The 20,954-nt window shown below is 40.0% G+C and overlaps 1 pseudogene; it reads right to left on the bottom strand.

Annotated features, from left to right (window-relative positions):
• The window catches only part of LOC119622918 (ribosome biogenesis protein BMS1 homolog), a 65,161-nt pseudogene extending 59,804 nt beyond the window's left edge, over positions 1-5,357 (bottom strand).
• Positions 5,358-20,954: the final 15,597 nt, after the last annotated feature.

Below are 20,954 nucleotides of genomic sequence, written 5' to 3'. Positions count from 1 at the left end.
AGAATGTATATTCTGTTGATTTGGGGTGGAGAGTTCTATAGATGTCTATTAGGTCTGCTTGCTGCAGAGATGAGTTCAATTCCTGGATATCCTTGTTAACTTTCTGTCTCGTTGATCTGTCTAATGTTGACAGTGGAGTGTTGAAGTCTCCCATTATTATTGTATGGGAGTCTAAGTCTCTTTGTAAGTCTCTAAGGACTTGCTTTATGAATCTGGGTGCTCCTGTATTGGGTGCATATATATTTAGGATAGTTAGCTCTTCCTGTTGAATTGATCCCTTTACCATTATGTAATGGCCTTCTTTGTCTCTTTTGATCTTTGATGGTTTAAAGTCTGTTTTATCAGAGACTAGTATTGCAACCCCCGCTTTTTTGTGTTCTCCATTTGCTTGGTAAATGTTCCTCCATCCCTTTATTTTGAGCCTATGTATGTCTCTGCGTGTGAGATGGGTCTCCTGAATACAGCAGACTGATGGGTCTTGACTCTTTATCCAGTTTGCCAGTCTGTGTCTTTTAATTGGAGCATTTAGTCCATTTACATTTAAGGTTAAGATTGTTATGTGTGAACTTGATCCTGCCATTATGATATTAACTGGTTATTTTGCTCGTTAGTTGATGCAGTTTCTTCCTAGCCTTGATGGTCTTTACATTTTGGCATGTTTTTGCAATGGCTGGTACCGGTTGTTCCTTTCCATGTTTAGTGCTTCCTTCAGGGTCTCTTGTAAGGCAGGCCTAGTGGTGACAAAATCTCTAAGCATTTGCTTATCTGTAAAGGATTTTATTTCTCCTTCACTTATGAAACTTAGTTTGGCTGGATATAAAATTCTGGGTTTAAAATTCTTTTCTTTAAGAATGTTGAATATTGGCCCCCACTCTCTTCTGGCTTGAAGAGTTTCTGCCGAGAGATCTGCTGTTAGTCTGATGGGCTTCCCTTTGTGGGTAACCCGACCTTTCTCTCTGGCTGCCCTTAAGATTTTTTCCTTCATTTCAACTTTGGTGAATCTGGCAATTATGTGTCTTGGAGTTGCTCTTCTCGAGGAATATCTTTGTGGCGTTCTCTGTATTTCCTGGATTTGAATGTTGGCCTGCCCTACTAGGTTGGGGAAGTTCTCCTGGATGATATCCTGAAGAGTGTTTTCCAACTTGGTTCCATTTTCCCCCTCACTTTCAGGAACCCCAATCAGACGTAGATTTGGTCTTTTTACATAATCCCATACTTCTTGCAGGCTTTGTTCATTTCTTTTTCTTCTTTTTTCTTTTGGTTTCTCTTCTCGCTTCATTTCATTCATTTGGTCCTCCATCGCTGACATTCTTTCTTCCAGTTGATCGAGACGGTTACTGAAGCTTGTGCATTTGTCACGTATTTCTCGTGCCATGGTTTTCGTCTCTTTCATTTCGTTTGTGAGCTTCTCTGCATTAATTACTCTAGCCATCAATTCTTCCACTTTTTTTTCAAGATTTTTAGTTTCTTTGCGCTGGGTACGTAATTCCTCCTTTAGCTCTGAGAAATTTGATGGACTGAAGCCTTCTTCTCTCATCTCGTCGAAGTCATTCTCCGTCCAGCTTTGATCCGTTGCTGGCGATGAGCTGCGCTCCTTTGCCGGGGGAGATGCGCTCTTATTTTTTGAATTTCCAGCTTTTCTGCCCTGCTTTTTCCCCATCTTTGTGGTTTTATCTGCCTCTGGTCTTTGATGATGGTGATGTACTGATGGGGTTTTGGTGTAGGTGTCCTTCCTGTTTGATAGCTTCCCTTCTAACAGTCAGGATCCTCAGCTGTAGGTTGTAGCTGTAGGAGATTGCTTGAGGTACACTCCAGACCCTGTTTGCCTGGGTATCAGCAGCAGAGGCTGCAGAAGATAGAATATTTCTGAACAGCGAGTGTACCTGTCTGATTCTTGCTTTGGAATCTTCCTCTCAGGGGTGTACTCCACCCTGTGAGGTGTGGTGTGTCAGACTGCCCCTAGTGGGGGATGTCTCCCAGTTAGGCTACTCAGGGGTCAGGGACCCACTTGAGCAGGGAGTCTGTCCCTTCTCAGATCTCAACCTCCGTGTTGGGAGATCCACTGCTCTCTTCAAAGCTGTCAGAGTCGTTTGCCTCTGCAGAGGTTTCTGCTGCTTTTATTTATCTGTGCCCTGTCCCCAGAGGTGGAGTCTACAGAGACAGGCAGGTTTCCTTGAGCTGCTGTGAGCTCCACCCAGTTGGAGCTTCCCAGCAGCTTTGTTTACCTACTTAAGCCTCAGCAATGGCGGGCGCCCCTCCCCCAGCCTCGCTGCTGCCTTGCCGGTAGATCACAGACTGCTGTGCTAGCAATGAGGGAGGCTCCGTGGGTGTGGGACACTCCCGGCCAGGTGTGGGATATGATCTCCTGGTGTGCCTGTCTGCTTAAAGCGCAGTATTGGGGTGGGAGTTACCCGATTTTCCAGGTGTTGTGTGTCTCAGTTCCCCTGGCTAGGAAAAGGGATTCCCTTCCCCCTTGCGCTTTCCAGGTGAGGCAATGCCTCGCCCTGCTTCAGCTCTCGCTGGTCGGGCTGCAGCAGCTGACCAGCACCGATCGTCTGGCACTCCCCAGTGAGATGAACCCAGTACCTCAGTTGAAAATGCAGAAATCGCTGGTCTTCTGTGTCGCTCGCGCTGGGAGTTGGAGACTGGAGCTGTTCCTATTCGGCCATCTTGCTCCGCCCCCCGTATCTCATTTTTTTTTCAATTTATCTTTGGCTCCTTTCCAAATATGCTTGTTTAGTTTATAATTCCTTGATCTTTTCAAATCACTTTTAAAAATTTTCCATTTGATTACAATGGAAACTGCTCAGGGAAATAAAGTTGTGTCTGCCTTTCCCAACCCATACTAACTCACCGCTCCCATGTCACCCACACATTTAATCTCCTCTTTGTTTTCCTGAAAACCTGACAACCATGTGGTTTCTACTGTTAACCTTAAGATTTTTCACCTTCAGTGATGATGGCTTCAGTTGAGGGCCAGCCATTTCCTGTCCAGAGATCACTATGTATTCTCCCATGCCCAGAGCTCCGGAAACAACTATGACTAGAGACACAGAGAATGACTTACCCACTTAGGTAGAGAAGATTAAGGTTTCTTCCTCCTTCCCAGGAGATCTGGGACCTACACCACCACTGTGTTTATACTATAAAATAAAAAATATCACACTCATCCCACAGATATGAAAAGTATAAAAAAAAAAACAATGTGTAAGGAAAACCTACCTCGGCCGGGCGCGGTGGCTCAAGCCTGTAATCCCAGCACTTTGGGAGGCCAAGACAGGCGGGTCACGAGGTCAAGAGATAGAGACCATCCTGGCGAACACGGTGAAACCCCGTCTCTACTAAAAAGTACAAAAAAAAAAAAAAAAAAAAAAAAAAACTAGCCGGGTGAGGTGACGGGCGCTTGTAGTCCCAGCTACTCGGGAGGCTGAGGTAAGAGAATGGCGTAAACCCAGGAGGCAGAGCTTGCAGTGAGCTGAGATCTGGCCACTGCACTCCAACCTGGGCTGCAAAGCGAGACTCTGTCTCAAAAAAAAAAAAAAACCTACCTCTATGTAAATACTATCACTGTTGATTCGATAATTTTAATAGTTTAACCATCACCAAAAGGAGCTATCTGAAAAATGCAAATTAGGCTAAACATCCAAAAATTAGTCAGTGTAACACAGGATAAAGATAAAACAAATTTGATACACACAAGAACATTTAACAAAACCAACATCTATTTAAAGTAAAACCCAAAGCAGTCCAGAAATACAAGAAAACTTCCTAGACCTGCTAAAAGGCATCTATAAAATGTGCAGCTAATGTCACATGTAATGGTTAAAACCTAGGTATGGGAAAGTTATTTTAGAAAAAAGACAAGAATGGACTCCACCTGGGGATTGGAAACTTTACATATGATGTTATCATACAAATAAAAAATTCTAAGAAATTTTGAAAAACCCACTAGAACTAATAAATGAGTTCAGCAAGGTTGCATGATTTAACATCGGTACAATTTTTTTTTAAGATGGCTGACTAGGAGCATTTCAAACCAGCTGCATCCATTTAGTACCATAATAGTATATAGACAATCATATATTCAGTACATTGTCCAAGAGAGAACACAAGAGATCAACAGAAAAGTGACAGGAAATGGCAAAAACTAGAAAGGAAAAGAAAAACAGGCAGCCTGTGTGGCCAAGACTGGCTGGAAAACAGGAGTGACTCTATAATACAGGAGAAAGTAAGCAACAGCATTTCTCTGGTCCATTTTCTCACTAGGGAATCATAAAATCTAGATCATGAGAGAGCACTTTGACCCTCCCAATCCCTGAATCTAGCCAAAGGAGGAGTCAGGTGACTGAGAGAAGAAACCACTCAAGGGAGGGAACATGCCCTTGGTTCCACACACTTCCTGTAGCCTAAGAAGCTAGAGCAAGATGACCTTTTTAATCCTAGCTCCTAACAGAGTGTTCATGGTCCTAGTCATCAGGGTTGTTGTCATTCCTAGTCATTAAGGAAACTCAAGCTACTGCGCACAGAACTGGGGCATGAGCAGGGAGTGGGCTAGCACAACCAGGACTGAGAAGCAAGCATGACATGGACAGCAGCCAACAGCACTGAAAGTGGGCATTATCCCCAGGACTTGAGCAGGATGACAGTTGTCACAGTGACTTCATCTTGAGCTGTGGAGGAGTTCCTATGACCCAGGGTTGAACTAAAGAGCAGCATAAATTTCTCAGGTCTGACAGAATAGCCAGGGTGTTTGTGACAGGTGGGAGGAGGGAGCAAGCCCCAGTGGGGCTGGGCATGAGAGGGATAAATTTGCCCAACCACCAGTCAGAGTTGTGGATGCTGAGACCACCACCACCCTCCCTGTGGCAGGACCTCAGGGCAGTGACAGTTGCCCCTCACCCAAGCATTTCACCAGCCCCCTGAGGATTGCCTCACTCCTACCAATTACCTCTGTGCAGGCACTCATCACTGGGGAAGTCTGAGTGCAATTCAGCTCCATCCAGTATCACCCCTTCCTTAGGACAAAGTGTAGGATCCAGGGTTGTAAGGAGGTTCCCCAACCCAATCCACCACCTGGGACAACAAAATGTGTCTTTTGGGGTCAGTGAAGTTGAGCATAAACAACACACTGCTTCCATCACAGCTGGCTTTTACCTGCAAGTGCCACCAACTGGCCTAGATGCTGGCATACACAGCCCATTACAACCATTGCCAACACAGCTGGGACTCAGAAGAGCACAGGAGACTTGGAAGAGCATTTCATCACTACTGCTTTTTCCATTGCACACGCCACCATGACTGTCCAGAAGTTTGAGAGTCCATTCACCCTCCCAGTATGGTACAATTACAACTGGCATCTGAGTAAGTTACCCTGCTGGTGGCCTGCCTGGAGTCACCAACACAGGTGCCAGCATATGTCACTCTAGGTCAAAAGGATAGATAAGCTTAGTTCACCAACACTAGCACTGAAACCTAGAGATGGGCCCATACAGCATTTCAGTGTAGCCAGCACAACTTCACTGTAGCCCCTAGAAATAACCACACTGTAATGCACTGAGGAAACCATAGATACCACTAATGATATTTTACAGCCAAGGAAATCACACAGAGACTTCACAATTGAATGCAAAGCCAATAAACCCTACCCAACCAACATTCTACTCACATCTTCAGGAAAAAAATTCTCACACTCAAAGAAAGTAAATTCAAAAATAAAAAGTGACTTTTACATCAGATGCATAGAAATCAATGTACAGACACAAGAAACATAAGCAAGCAAGGAAATATGACATCCTTAAAGGAACACAATTATTCCTTAACAAAAGTTTTTTTTTTTTTTTTTTTTTTTTTTTTTTTTTTTTTTTCCTGAGATGGAGTCTCACTCTGTCTCTCAGGCTGGAGTACAGTGGCACAATCTCGGCTCCCAGGTTCACACCATTCTCCTGCCTCAGCCTCCTGAGTAGCTGGGACTACAGGAGCCCACCACCATGCCTGGCTAATTTTTTTTTTTTTTTTTTTTTGCATTTTTTAAGTAGAGATGGGGTTTCACTATGTTAGCTGGGATGGTCTCAATCTCCTGACCTCATGATCCACCTGCCTCCGCCTCCTAAACTGCTGGGATTACAGGTGTGAGCCACTGCACCAGGCCTATTATTATATAACTGGCCCAAAAACTGTCCATAAACAAAATCTCTGCAGCACTGTGATATGTTCATGATGGCCAAGATGCCCATGCTGGAAAGTTGTGGGTTTACCGGAATGAGGGCAAGGAACACCTGGCCCACCTAGGGCGGAAAACCGCTTAAAGTTGCTCTTAAACTACAAACAACAATTGAGCAATCTGTGCCATAAGGGCATGTTCCTGCTGCAGATAACTAGCCAGACCCAACCCTTTCTTTCGGCCCATCCCTTCATTTCCCATAAGGGATACTTTTAGTTAATCAAATATCTATAGAAACAATGATAATGACTGGCTTGCTGTTAATAAATACATGGATAAATCTCTGTTTGGGGCTCTGAGATCTGAAGGCTGAGGGACCTCTGACTTCCCACTTCACACCTCTGTATTTCTGTGTGTGTGTCTTTAATTCCTCTAGTGCCGCTGGGTTTAGGGTCTCCCTGACCAAACTGGTCTCAGGACAAAAGATCAATTTTCCCCCTAATTTTGGGCTATGATGAATGAAGTGGCTATGATCATTTACATATATATCTGGATAGACATTTGTTCTGTTAGATTTCCAGTAAAAGTTATCTGATTTACTTCTTTATATACAGATCCTGCCTGCCTGCTTGCCTGTCTTCCTTCCTGCCCCTCCTTCTCCTCCTTCCCTCCTTTCTCTCCTTTTCTTCCATTCTTTCTAATAGGATCTCACTCTGTTGCCCAGGCTGGATTGTAGTGGCACAATCATAGCTCACTGCAGTCTCAACCTCCTGGCGTCTCGCCTCAGCCTCCTGAATAGCTAGCACTACACATGCACCCTGCCATGCCTAGTTAGATTTTTGTTTTTGTAGAGACGGAGTCTCCCAATTTTGCCTGTCTGGTCTCAAACTCCTGGCCTCAAGAGATCCACCCACCTCAGTCTCCCAAAGTTCTGGGATTACAAGTGTGAGCCACCATGACCTGTCTATATGGATTTTATTTTTTTTAAAAAAGTAGTTTTAGTCCCACAGCAACACTGAGAAGAAAGTACAGAGAATTCTCATCTAGCCTCTACCCCTCCCCCAACATGCCCAACCTCCATTATCAACATCCCCCACCCGAGTGGTGCATTTGTTACAACTGATGAACCTACACTGACACATCATCATCACCCAGAGTCCATGGTTTACACATGGTTTACACTAGGGTTCACTCTTGGTGTTGTACATGCTATGGATTCTGATAAATGGGCAGCGATATGTACCTACTATTACAAAATCATACAGAACAGTTCCACCGCCCTAAAACTCCCCTGTGGTCTGACTATTCATGCCGCCTTCCTCACTAAACCCTGGCAATCACTGACTCTTTTACTGCTTCCATGGTTTTGCCTTTTCCAGGTTGTCATACTTGGAATCATACAGTGTGCAGCCTTATCAGATTGCTTTCCTTCACTTGGTATTATGCATTTAGGTTTCCTCTTTATGGATAATTTCTTTGCATCACTGAATAATATTTCATCATCTGGATGTACCACAATGTGTTTATCCCCTTACCTCCTAAAAGATATCTCAGTTGCTTCTAAGATTTGGCAATTCTTTAAAAAGCTGCTGTAATCATCAATGTGCAGGTTTCTGTATGGATGTAAGTTTTCAACTCATTCAAGTACACGGTAAAGAGATTACTGTATCATATGGCAAGAATGTGTAGTTTTGTAAAAACTGCCAAACCACCTTTCAAAATAGCTGTACCATTTTCATTTCCACCAGCAGTGAGTGAGTTCTTGTTATTCTACAACCTCCCCAGTACCTGATGTTGCCAGTGTTTAGAATTTTGGTGATTCTGATAGGCATCTTATGGCATCTCACTGTTGTTTTAATTTACAGTTCCTTAATGGGATATGATGTGGAGCATCTTCTCAATTGCTCACTTGCCATCTGTATATCTCCTTTGATGTGGCACCTGTTCAAGTGTTTTGCCCATTTTTAAATCACAGTGCTTACTCTCTTATTGTTGAATTTTAAAAGTTCTTTGTCTATTTTGGATAAAGTCCTTTATCAGATAGATCTTTTGGAACTATTTACTCCAAATCTGTGGCTTATTTTTTTGACAGATTCTTCAGCAGAGCAGAAGTTTTTAAATAAAGTCCAGCCTATCAATGATTTCTTTCAAGGATCATGCTTTTGGTGTTAATCTAAAAATTCATAGCCATACTGTCAGTCACCTAGATTTTCTCCTGTTATCTTCTAGGAGTTTTACTAAGCTTGCTCTTTACATTTAGGTCTATAATTCATTTTGAGTGCATTTTTTTAGTAAGAGCTTAAAGCCTATATCTAAATTTATTTTTATGCACATGGATGACCAAATATTCCAGCTCCATTTGTTGAAAATACTATCTTTGCTTAATTACATTGCTTTTGTTTCTTTACCTAAGATCAGTTGATGACACTTATGGTCTGTTTCTGAGATCTTTATTTTGTTTCATTGATTTACTGGACATTCATTTTCCAACACCACTTTGTCTTGATTGCCATAGTTTATAGGAGGTCTTGAAGTCAAATATTGTCAGACCTCCACTATTGTTCTTCTCCCTCCGTAACATATTGCTAATTCTAGATCTTCAACTCTCCATATAAACTTTAATATTAGTTTTTCATACCGAAAAAAAATTTACTGAGATTTTGACTGGATTGTGTTGACTTGTACCTCAACTTGGGAAAAGTGACAACTTGACAATATTGATCCTTTAAATCCATGAACATGGAATATCTCTCAATTTATTTATTTCTTCCAGAGTTTTGTCATTTTCTTCATATAGATATTGTACACATTTTGCTAGATTTATACCTAGGTATTTTATATTTGCAAGTGCTAAAGAAATTGACTTTGTGTTTTCAATTTGAAATTTTACTTGTTCATTGATGGCATACAGGAAAATAATTAACTTTTGTATATTCACTTTGCAACCTACAATCTTGTTATAATTAAGGAGTATTTTGTTGATTCTTTCAGATTTTCTACCTAGATTATCATGTGTTCTTCAAAGATAGTTTTATGTTTTCCCAATCGGTATGCCTTTTATTTTCTTATTGTATTAGCTCAACTTCCCAAAAGTGTTGAAAAGGAGTGATGAGAAAAGAATATCCCTGCCTCTTACCTGATCTCAGCAGGAAAGCTTCTAGTTTCTCATCATTGTGTTGTTAGCTATAGGTTTTTCATAGATGTCTTTTTCAAGTTGAAGATTTACCATGAACGAGCGTAGAATTTTGCAAATGCTTTTTATGGTTCTATATATATAATCATGCAGTTATTCCTGTTTAGCCTGTTGAGATAGATTACTTAAATTCATTTTGGGTTGTTAAACCAGCTTTTCAGATGAGGGATATATCCTAGTGGGTCATGGTATGTCATTTTTTCATAATTGTTGGATAAAATTCGCTAATATTTTGTTGAGAATTTTGTGATCTCTGTTCATGAGAGACGATGATTTGTAGCTTCCTTTTTTTGTAATGTCTTTGGTTTAATTTTAGGAGGATGCAGACCTCATAGAGTTATTTTAAAAAACAAAAAAACAGACCATCCTGGCTAACACAATGAAACCCCGTCTCTACTAAAAATACAAAAAATTAGCCGGGCGTGGTGGCAGGCACCTGTAGTCCCAGCTACTCCGGAGGCTGAGGCAGGAGAATGGCCTGAACCTGGGAGGTGGAGCTTGCAGTGAGCCGAGATTATACCACTGCACTCCAGTCTGGGCAACAGAGCGAGACTGCACCTCAAAGAAAATACATACAGCTTTTTATCTTATTGATTTTTCTCTATTGATTTTCTGTTTTCAATTTCATTGATTTCTGCTCCAATTTCTATTATTTATTTTCTTCAGCTTTCATTGGATTTCATTTGCACTTCTTTTTCTTATTTCTAAAGTGACAGCTTAGATTATTGATTTTAGATCTTTCTTGTCTTCTAATATATGCGTTCAATGTTACACATTTCCTCCAATTTTCCTCTAAACAGTGTTTTTTCTGTATTCTACAAATTTTAATCTGGTGTATGGTTATGTAGTTCAATTTTTAAAATTTCTTTTGAAATGTCTTTGAACCATGTGTTATTTAGAATTGTGTTGTTTAATCTTCATGTACTTGGGATTATTGTTATAGTTGTATTTATATCTATCATAAGTTACTTTCTATCTTTGCTTTCCACTGTTTCTTCCTTTTGTGGCTTTAACCAATCATTTTCTATGATTCCATTTTCTCTCTTTTCTTAGCATATTGGTTACACTCATTTTTTACATTTTTCTTTTTTTGTGTTTACCCTGCAGTTTCCAATATATACTTATAACTAACTCAAATCCACTTTAAAATGGTACAATATGATTTCACAAGTAGGGCAGGTATCTTTGTTAAACAAATTTGATTTTAGATTCAAGGGCATAACAAAATATTACTAATTCCTCTCTCTGTACCTTCTACCATTGCTGTCATTCACTGCACTTATACATAAGCTATAACCATTACATACAGTGTTGCTATCATGATTTTGAATCATCACTTATTACTTCTCTAATATTGTGCATTCCTTTATGTAGATCTGAGATTCCTTGACCTACATCAGGTCTCTTCTTTCTGAAGAACTTTCCTTGACATTTCTTGTAAGGCAGGTCTACTAGTAACAAATTCCCTTAATTTTTGTTGGTCTGAGAAGGTCTTTCTCCTCAACTTTTGAAGAATAATTTCACAGGATACAGAATTCTAGGTTGAAGGATTTTCCTCTTAATACTTTTTATTCCACTCTCTTCTTGCTTGTGTGGTTTCTGAAAAGATAGCTGCAATTTGCATGTTTACTCCTCTATAAGTAAGGTTTATTCTTCCCTCTTCTGGCTTCTTTCAAAGATTTATTTTTTTATCCTTGGTTTCCTGCAGTTTAGATATGATACGACTTAGATTTAGTTTTTTGGTGTTTATTCTGTTTGGACTTCTCTGAGTTTCCTGAATCTGTGGTTTTGTGTCACATATTAATTTAGAAAAATTCTCATTCATTATCGTTTTGAATATTTCTTCTATTTCTTTCTCTCTTTCTTCTCCTTCTGGGGTTCCACTATGCATACTTACATCTTTTGTAGTTGTCCCACTGTTCTTGGATATTCTGTTCCATTTTTACTCAGTCTTTTCCACTTTGCTTTCGTTTTTGGAAGTTTCTCTTGAAATATACTCAAGCTCAAGATTCTTTCCTCACCCACATCCAGTCTACTAATGAGCCTTCAATGCCATGCTTTATTTTTGTTAGTTTCTTGATCTCTAGAATTTTTATTTGATTCTTTCTTAGACTTTCCATCTCTCTGCTTATATTACCAATCTGTTCTTACAAATTGTCTATTTTTTCCACTATTCCAATATTTTATCACTCATCATATTAATCATAGTTGCTTAAAGTTACCAATCTGATAATTCTAATATACCTGCCATATCTGAATATAGTTCTGTGAGATAGTTCCGTTTCTTGAAACTTTTTGTTGTTTTGGGTTTTTTGTTTGCTGGTTTTGGGGTTTCTTTTTTTTCCCTTTTAGTATGCTTTCTAATTTTTTGTTAGAAATTTGACATCATATACTGGGTAAAAGGGCATCTGGGCTGGGCATAGTGGCTTCCACTGGTAATTCCAGAATGTTGAGTGGCTGAGGTGGGAGGATGGCTTGAGGCTAGGAGTTTGAGGATAGCCTAGATAACATAACAAGACTCTGTCTGTACAAAAAAAAAAAGTAAAAATATTAGCCAGGCATAGTTGTACACAGCTATGGTTCCAGCCACAAAGAGGACTGAAGCAGGAGGATCACTTGGGTCCAGAAGTTCAAGGCTGCAGTATGCTGTGATAGTGCCATTGCATTCCAGCCTGGGGGACAAAGCAAGATCCTATCTGTTATTTATTTATTTATTTATTTATTTTTTCTTTACTTTTTAAAATTATTATACTTTAAGTTCCAGGGTACATGTGCACAACGTGCAGGTTACATAGGTATACATGCGCCATGTTGGTTTGCTGCACCCATTGATTCATAATTTACATTAGGTATTTCTCCTTATGCTATCCCTCCCCCCAGCCCCCATCCCACAACAGGTCCTGGTGTGTGATGTTCCCCACCCTGTGTCCAAGTGTTCTCATTGTTCAATTCCTACCTATAAGTGAGAACATGTAGTGTTTGGTTTTCTGTCCTTGTAATAGTTTGCTGAGAATGACAGTTTCCAGCTTCATTCATGTCCTCACAAAGGACATGAGCTCCTCCTTTTTTATGGCTGCATAGTATTCCACGGTGCATATGTGCCAAATCTTCTTAATCTAGTCTATCACTGATGGACATTTTGGTTGGTTCCAAGCCTTTGCTATTGTGAATAGTGCTGCAATAAACATATGTGCGCATGTGTCTTTATAGCAGCATGATTTATAATCCTTTGGGTATATACCCAGTAATGAGATCGCTGGGTCAAACGGTATTTCTAGTTCTAGATCCTTAAGGAATCAGCACACTGTCTTCCACAGTGGTTGAACTAATTTACACTCCCACCAACAGTGTAAAAGCATTTCTATTTGTCCATATCCTCTACAGCATCTGTTGACTGACTTTTTAATGATCACCATTCTAACTGGTGTCAGATGGTATCTCATTATGGTTTTGATTTGCATTTCTGTGGTAACCAGTGATGATGAGCATTTTTTCATGTGTCTGTTGGCTGCATAAATGTCTTCTTTTGAGAAGTGTCTGTTCATATCCTTCGCACACTTTTTGATGGCGTTTTTTCTTGTAAACGTGTTTAACTTCTTTGCAGATTCTGGATATTAGCCCTTTGTCAGATGAGTAGATTGCAAAAATTTTCTCCCATTCTGTAGGTTGCCTGTTCACTCTGATGGTAGTAGTCTTTTGCTGTGAAGAAGCTCTTTAGTTTAATTAGATCCCATTTGTCCATTTTGGCTTTTGTTGCCATTGCTTTTGGTGTCTTAGGCATGAAGTCCTTTCCCATGCCTATGTGCTGAATGGTATTGTGGCTAGATTTTCTTCTAGAGGTTTTACGGTTTTAGGTCTAACATTTAAATCTTTAATCCAGTTTGAATTACATTTTTGTATAAGGTGTAAGGAAGGGATCCAGTTTCAGCTTTCTACATATTGCTAGCCAGTTTTCCCAGCACCATTTATTAAATAGGGCATCATTTCACCATTGTTTGTCTTTGTCAGGTTTGTCAAAGATCAGGTGGTTGTAGATGTGTGCTGTTATTTTTGAGACCTCTGTTCTGTTCCGTTGGTGTATATATCTGTTTTGGTACCAGTACCATGCTGTTTTCATTACTGTAGGCTTCTAGTATAGTTTGAAGTCAGGTAGCATGATTCCTCCAGCTTTGTTTTTTTTTTTTTTTTTGCCTAGGATTATCTTAGTAATGTAGGCTCTTTTTTGGTTCCCTATGACCTTTAAAGTATTTTTTTTCCAATTCTGTGAGGAAAGTCATTGATAGCTTGATGGGGATGGCATTGAATCTGTAAATTACCTTGGGCAGTATGGTCATCTTCACGATATTGATTCTTCCTATCCATGAGCATGGAATGTTCTTCCATTTGTTTGTGTCCTCTTTTATTTCATTGAGGAGTTGTTTGTAGTTCTCCTTAAAGAGGTCCTTTACATCCCTTGTAAGTTGGATTCCTAGGTATTTTATTCTCTTCATAGTAATTGTGAAGTGATTCACTCCTGATTTGGCTCTCTGTTTGTCTGTTATTGATGTATAGGAATGCTTGTGATTTTGCACATTGATTTTGTATCCTGAGACTTTGCTGAAGTTGCTTATCAGCTTAAGGATATTTTTGGGTGAGATGATGGGGTTTTGCAAATATAGAATCATGTCATCTGCAAATAGGGACAATTTGACTTCCTCTTTTCCTAATTGAATATGCTTTTTTCTTTCTCTTGCCTGATTGCCCTGGCCAGAACTTCCAGCACTATGTTGAATAGGAGTGGTGAGGGAGGGAATCTTTGTGCCAGTTTTCAAAGGGAATGTTTCCAGGTTTTGCCCATTCAGTATCATATTGGCTGTGTGTTTGTCATACATAGGTCTTATTATTTTGAGATCCGTTCCATCAATACCTAGTTTATTCCTATTTAAGGGAGTTTGGTAATGAGGCATGTAGTGATGTAGTAGTTAAGGGGCATAGGAAAGGAAAGTGCAATGTAGTTTTATGATTAGGTTACGGTGAGCCTGTGCCCCTGGTCTGTGGACTTTGCCAGTGCTTCTCAGTTTTCTGTCTACTTATGTGAGACAGGATTGCTAGAAGGGGCTGGAAATAGGAATCTGCCTTCCCTCAGGTTGGTTAGGCACTGGTAAGATAGTTTCCCCTGTGGGCAGGCCTTTCAAGAATAGACATTTCTGGCATATTTCAAAATGGTTAATTTTTCTTCTCTGCTGGAAGCATGAGAAGATTTTTCTCAGATAGTCACTGTGAGAACTAAGAAGAGCTGAGATTCTAGAGGTGAAACTCACAAAATTGCAATGACAGGAGGGTGCCCCTATGACTGCCCCCCTCCCCCAGAGTTCTTAACTCTCAGACTTGTCCATACTGAGCCTTCACCAATTCGTCAATTGCAATTCAGGTTTCCATGCCCTTGTGCTTGTTTCCTCGGATGTTTCTGCTTGTGGCTCTCTACTCTGGCAGGTTGTAATTCTCTGTATTTGTCTGTTTGTCTCTCCAATCTAAGATGCAGAGGCTTGCCCTATGTCCTCCCTTATCCGAAGATTCTAGAAAGAGTTTTTGAATTTCAGTTTGTTGATCTTTTTACTTGGTATTAAGATGGGGTTATGGTATGACTTCCAAGCTTCTTATATACGAGACTGGATATCAGAGGTCTGATTTATTTTCAGAATGATTTCTCTTAAGGCCCTTCATAATTTTCCTGTACTTGCCATATTAAAGATCAAGATTGAAATTTGACATTAAAGAATATTCTTTTCAGTACCTATTCAATTATTTTTATGAGATTCATTGGGCAAAAGGTAGTAGTCTATTTTAACTCCTATTTAGGCCTACAAGAGTTTGCTTCACAAATTTTAAATCTAAACAGAAACAATTTTCCCTTCACTTTAGGCCAGAATTGTCTATACTGCAATTACTGCAGAAGTAGAGCCAAGCTCTCATTTATCTAAGTTTAAGTTCCTATGGTGAAATTAGGGGGTATAAGCTTTCTATCTTTAATACTATTCTCCTACAACATTATCGATAATTTTTTCTAGAAACGACTACTAGGTTTTGATAAGAACCAAACAATTAACACCTTCTTATAAAAATATAACCACTTCTAAAGAAAGATTTTTGAATATACTCAAAAATAATACCATTTCATTATTCTGCGCAGGCAAAATAATAGATGGTGAGTAAAATCTAGAGAGCTTGGATATTGTATATCAAGATTATCCAATAAAAAAATTAAATAATATTAAACTAAATTAGTTAAAATTACTGGAAATGCAAATGGCAATAGTTTTAAAGAGTTTGATTTGGTTACCTCTGAAAAGAACCTCTATAAATACAGATAAATCTCTTGGATTATACTACATTATAAAACAGAAGCAGTGTTCTCAATTGTCAACATTTACCAATATGTAGTTTAAAAGTCTAGATCTAGAGTAAAATGTTTCCACTTTCAGAAACCCACACAGAACTATGTACCAAATAATCGATCTTTTTCCCATAGATACCAAGATAGCTCACATTCATCCTCAGGGTTAACGCATCAGGCACTTGTTTCTGTCCAGCCTCTTGGATCTGAACATTGTCCTTTTTTAAAATGTACTCGAGGGAATACTTCAGAGATAGTAAGACTCCTGTGCCCCAAGGATGATATTATTTTTTAAAATATTTTTCTTACTGTTAGTTTTAGATACTGAACTCTGTCTATATCAAAGATTCCTGGATTCTATTTCCTTTTGGAAAAGTTATGAATTGTGTCAATGCTCCATGGAGAAGTCCCCAAATAGATATCAATGCTGCAGCTCCTAAAATCATACCTTACCCTAGATCAGTGCTTTTTAACCATATTTTTATTATGGTACCCTTAAAAAGCCTTTTTAGAGATTTCTTTTTTCCTAATTGCAACCCCACTCAATCCGTAACACTTGAATGCTGATGTGCTCTGAAGCAGTGCCGTGTGTTCTGGCCCCCTGGAAGCCTATGCACCATTGAGTGAGATTTGTTTTTGCCCTGCCTCAAGGAGCAGTTGTTGCTCCTTGGGTGTAAGTCGCCCCTGCTGAGAATGCATGCTCTCGATAACCTGTTTCACATTGATCACTGTGGAATATTTTTATAAAAGAGAGGATCATTTCCAGATTATTTACTGCAGGAAGAGAACCTGTGGTTTTGCCTTACTCCCCACATTTTGTACAATCAACTGCCCAGAGAAGCTCAGAAACAGCCGTTCACCATGTTAATTTCCCCAGGACTAGGGAGGGCATCAGTGAGGGGGAAAATGGAGCCTTTTCTCTGATCACACTCCTGAATTTTGTTTCACTTCTGAAAACTTCATATAATTAGGTCCTCAGAAGCTGTGGATTTTGGTGGCTCCACCAAAATCTGGATATAAAACTCAAACTAGGGCCGGGAATGGTGGCTCAACGCCTGTAATCACAGTATTTTGGGAGGTGGAGGCAGGCAGATCATGAGGTCAGGAGATTTAGACCATCCTGGCTAACGCGGTGAAACCCCATCTCTACTAAAAATATTTAAAAAATTAGCTCGGAATGGTAGTGCATGCCTGTAATCCCAGCTACTCGGGAGGCTGAGGCAGAAGAATCGCTTGAACCTGGTAGGTAGAGGTTGCAGTGAGCCGAGGTCGCGTCATTGCACTCCAGCCTGGGTGACAGAGTGATACTCTGTCAAAAGAAAAAAACAAAAACAAACAAACAAACAAAAAACACCTCATGGAAGAGGTTGGCCTAAGGCTAGGCCACTAGTTTTTGGATGTAACTCAGACCCTAAACTCAAAAATATAAATCTAAGAGGGCAAAGCACATTCCGAGGCTGACACAAACATGCATTAAATATTTTATCTCAGGTAAAGAGGTTGGTGCTGACCCAACACATTGATTACAATGGAAACTGCTCAAGGAAATGAAGTTGTGTCTGCTTTTCCCAACCCATACCAAGTCACCCCTCCTATACTACCCACACATTTAATCTCCTCTTTGTTTTCCTGAAAACCTGACAACCACATGGTTTCTACTGTTAAAGTTAAGATTTTTCACCTTCACTGATGATGGCTTCAGTTGAGGGTTAGCCATTTCCTGTCCTGAGATCACTATGTATTCTCCCACACCAAGAGCTCCAGAAACAATTATGACTAGAGATGTAGAGAATACTTATTCACTTAGGTAGAGAAGATTAAGGTTTCTTCCTCCTTCCCAGGAGATCTGGGACCTACACCACCACTGAGTTTATACTATTAAATAAAAAATATCACACTCATCCTACCGCTATGAAAAGTGTAAGAAAAATATGTGTAAGGAAAACCTACCTCTATGTAAACAGTATCACCAACAAAAAGAGGATCCGATTTTAGTGGCAACAACAATCAGTGTTGTCAAAAGAGTCACATTTTACATTTAACTTCCACGTATTTCACCTCATAACTAGATTTCAAAGTTCTGCAATGTAATTCTAACACTGGTAATTGCCTATCAAAAGCCAACCCAAGAGGTCATACCTTTCCAGCAGGTATATACCTATCCCATGTCCCCTTTTTCTGCTCCGTGATGTTGTCTTCAAAGTTCTAAAATAAAAACAAACCAACCCACACACCCACAACCATCCTGCCTGTGCTTTGCTATGATTCTTTCGGCCTCTTCCACTCCTACAGAAGCCTTGACCAGTCATCTTAAATATTACCTTGTACAAACTAATTGAGTATCCAGAAGAACCAGAAAATCTGTCTCCTTGAGACTTTACATATTTCGTTCATTAAGGGTTAATGGAAATACCTTGGAAGAAGAAGAACTGAGTGGAATTCCCACCATAGTAGAACTTCATTACTTCATTATTAGATATTAATGCTCTACAGACCCAGGGTGAATTGATGGACTTTATGATTTAGCAATTATAATGAGAACACACAAAATTATATCCCAAGAGTTACTCTAATTCATTGAGTACAGTCAGATGATGAAGTTGAGTTTTAATTGCAGTGGATTTGCAATAGGGTAGTGCATTTGTTAGACATGAAATTTCACTTATGGGCAAATTGCCTCTGTAATAGGATCCCACCTTCCTCATTGAGAATATCCCTCCTTTCTCTTCCAGCCTTCGCTGACCCTCTGTTGCAGAAGATCCCAATTAGACTGGGAAAGCTACGAAAATGATCAACAGGGTCAGAAGAAGTGAGGGAGAGGTGAGACAAAAAGGGAATGAGAATAAAAGAGAGGGGAGAAGAGAGAGCACTTCCCATTCTTCACCCAGAGGGGATCTTTTGCCAGACATTGAATTTCACTCCAAGTTGCTTTAGCAAATATGGGTCCTTTCACATGGTACCTCAAAGAGTTTCATCTGGAACTTTGAAATACCTTGCTAGTACTGAATTTCACAGCTTTGCTACAAACAGAAATCTTACATTTATGATTAACACTTTTACAGAAACTCCAGGCCACAGACTGTCAGTGATCACAAGCACAGAAAAAATAGTCAGCAGAGTTGTAAGGGGCCATATTGTGACAGCACTGCCCTTAAATGCCTCCCTGTCTAAGCCACACATGGTACTAATTGTCTTGTTATAGTTATCTCTTTAGATGTGCATTGCTTTTCTTCCCTAAATTAGAAGTTTCTTGAAGGCAGGGACTAGATTTTATTCACTTACATCTTTCTTACAGGGCTCGACAAACACTACAGTAAGTACATAATAAATAAGTTATTAGCTGATAATTAACAGTGCATTCTCCTATAATAATACACAGGGGTTCAGGATATTGAAGTCATCTCAACCAAAGAATCGAGTAGGCACGCTTTTGACATGCTGCTGCTGATCTTACCATAAAAGACAGATTTCATTAAATAATGACGATCACCTCCAAAAACAGAAGAACAAGATGATTTGGGGGAAAACAAGGAGTGGCCAAAAAGGAAGGAAGGAAGGAGGGAGGGAGGGAAAGAAGGAAGGAGGGAGGGAGGGAGGGAAGGAAGGAAGGAAGGAAGGAAGGAAGGAAGGAAGGAAGGAAGGAAGGAAGGAAGGAAGGAGAAAACAGTTTAAGGCTGTTTCTCTTTAACTTTACCATCTACTTCTAGACCACAGGCCCCAACCCAACACCAAGAAGATGAAATTTCCCTTTGGAACTTTATCATGGGGTCAGAGATGTCTGACTAAGAACAAGCTGAAGACTAAGGAATAAAATCCTTCCATCCCTTTTGCTTAATTATAGCTGACAGGAAATCTCCTTAACATCCTGTTTAGATATTCCCTATTTATAAAGGTCAGAGAAGGAAACATACAGGTTTGAAAGTGTTCAACCTTCCCCAGATCGCTAACAAAACTCCTGGAAAAGTACTCACCTAAACGGACTCCACTCTAGCTTAAAGACAGTGCATTTGCCTCAAACACTACTATCTTTGTTTATCTCTACTTGTTCCCAGGCTTGAAAAGCTGGGAGAATTCTGTCTTGGCTTTATGTTGTAAACCTGTCAATGGCTAATTTAAGACTTAAACGGAGGCAGAATCCTGACAGTTGTACAAATGCAGATCTAGCTGGAGACTCTCTCCTGAGGCTTCCAGTAATGTTCACTCAGGGTGCTGGAGGCAGATTAGAAAAAAAAAAAAAAAAATCTGTGAATTGAAAAACCTGTCGTTGTAGCTGTGTGTTCCCACATATCTTTAAATGTATGAATATTTTTTAAAAGGCCCTGTCTACAAGCTAAGAGGCTGTGGGAAGAAGTGATCCTATTCTCTTGCTTTAAATATGTCAACTAAAACGTATATATGTATATCTTTTGATAAAGCACAAGGGGAAAATAGTTTTTCTTTTGTTTGCAAAGGAAGGGAAAAAAATAAACCGAAGTGAAAAACCTGGCACTTTGTGTTTTTTCACTGAAGCCAAGCTATGTCAATCACAGGGATGTCCCTAGGGCCAGGAAGGCAGAGCTGTCCAGCCCAAAGCCCAGCAGGGACTCAGAGGGGCAACCTGCAGGAGAGCTGTGCACCGTCGAGGCCAGAGTCTCAGAAAATGCCATGCATCCAGGTCACAGAAGCTTGGAGATGCAAATTATTGCTATTCTATTGCGACTAGCTCTGCAGAAACAGAAACTAAGGGTGGGTGGTGATTGAGTTCTACCCTCAGAGATAAGAGCTGGGAGAAATAATTCCATGGGGTTTCCAGTTTCCATGTTGGCAAGGCAAAAAGAGATGGAGCGGGAAAAAGTAAGTTGAGTACCTGGGGCCAGAGAAAAGGTTTTGCATTTCTTTCAGGAATCTGTGAGCAGCTAGTCTGCTCTCACGTGGTCCCAGAGCTTAATGTTACAGATATCTTTGTGGGGATCTAACCAGAGAAATATCTAGAGGCAGCAAAGCATGTCTTAAAATGTTTTAAATCACTCAAGGCAAGCAGGTACCTACTTTGTCCTTGTGAAGAAGGATCTCATGTACCTGTTCACTGTGTTAGTGGCTGAGATTCCAGTAACATGAGCAGAGCTCAGAGAGCTCGGCCCCCATGAATCTCACCTTCCAGTAGGGAAGGAATCCCAGTCAAATCACACCAAGAATTGCAAGCAACTTCTGTAACAGAAGAAGGGTAAGAGCTTATGAAAGTATATAAT

This window comes from Chlorocebus sabaeus, chromosome 9 (assembly GCF_047675955.1).
Source record: "Chlorocebus sabaeus isolate Y175 chromosome 9, mChlSab1.0.hap1, whole genome shotgun sequence".
Taxonomy (NCBI): domain Eukaryota; kingdom Metazoa; phylum Chordata; class Mammalia; order Primates; family Cercopithecidae; genus Chlorocebus; species Chlorocebus sabaeus.
The sequence above is the reverse complement of the archived record's forward strand: the minus strand, read 5'-3'. Positions and strand labels throughout refer to the sequence as shown.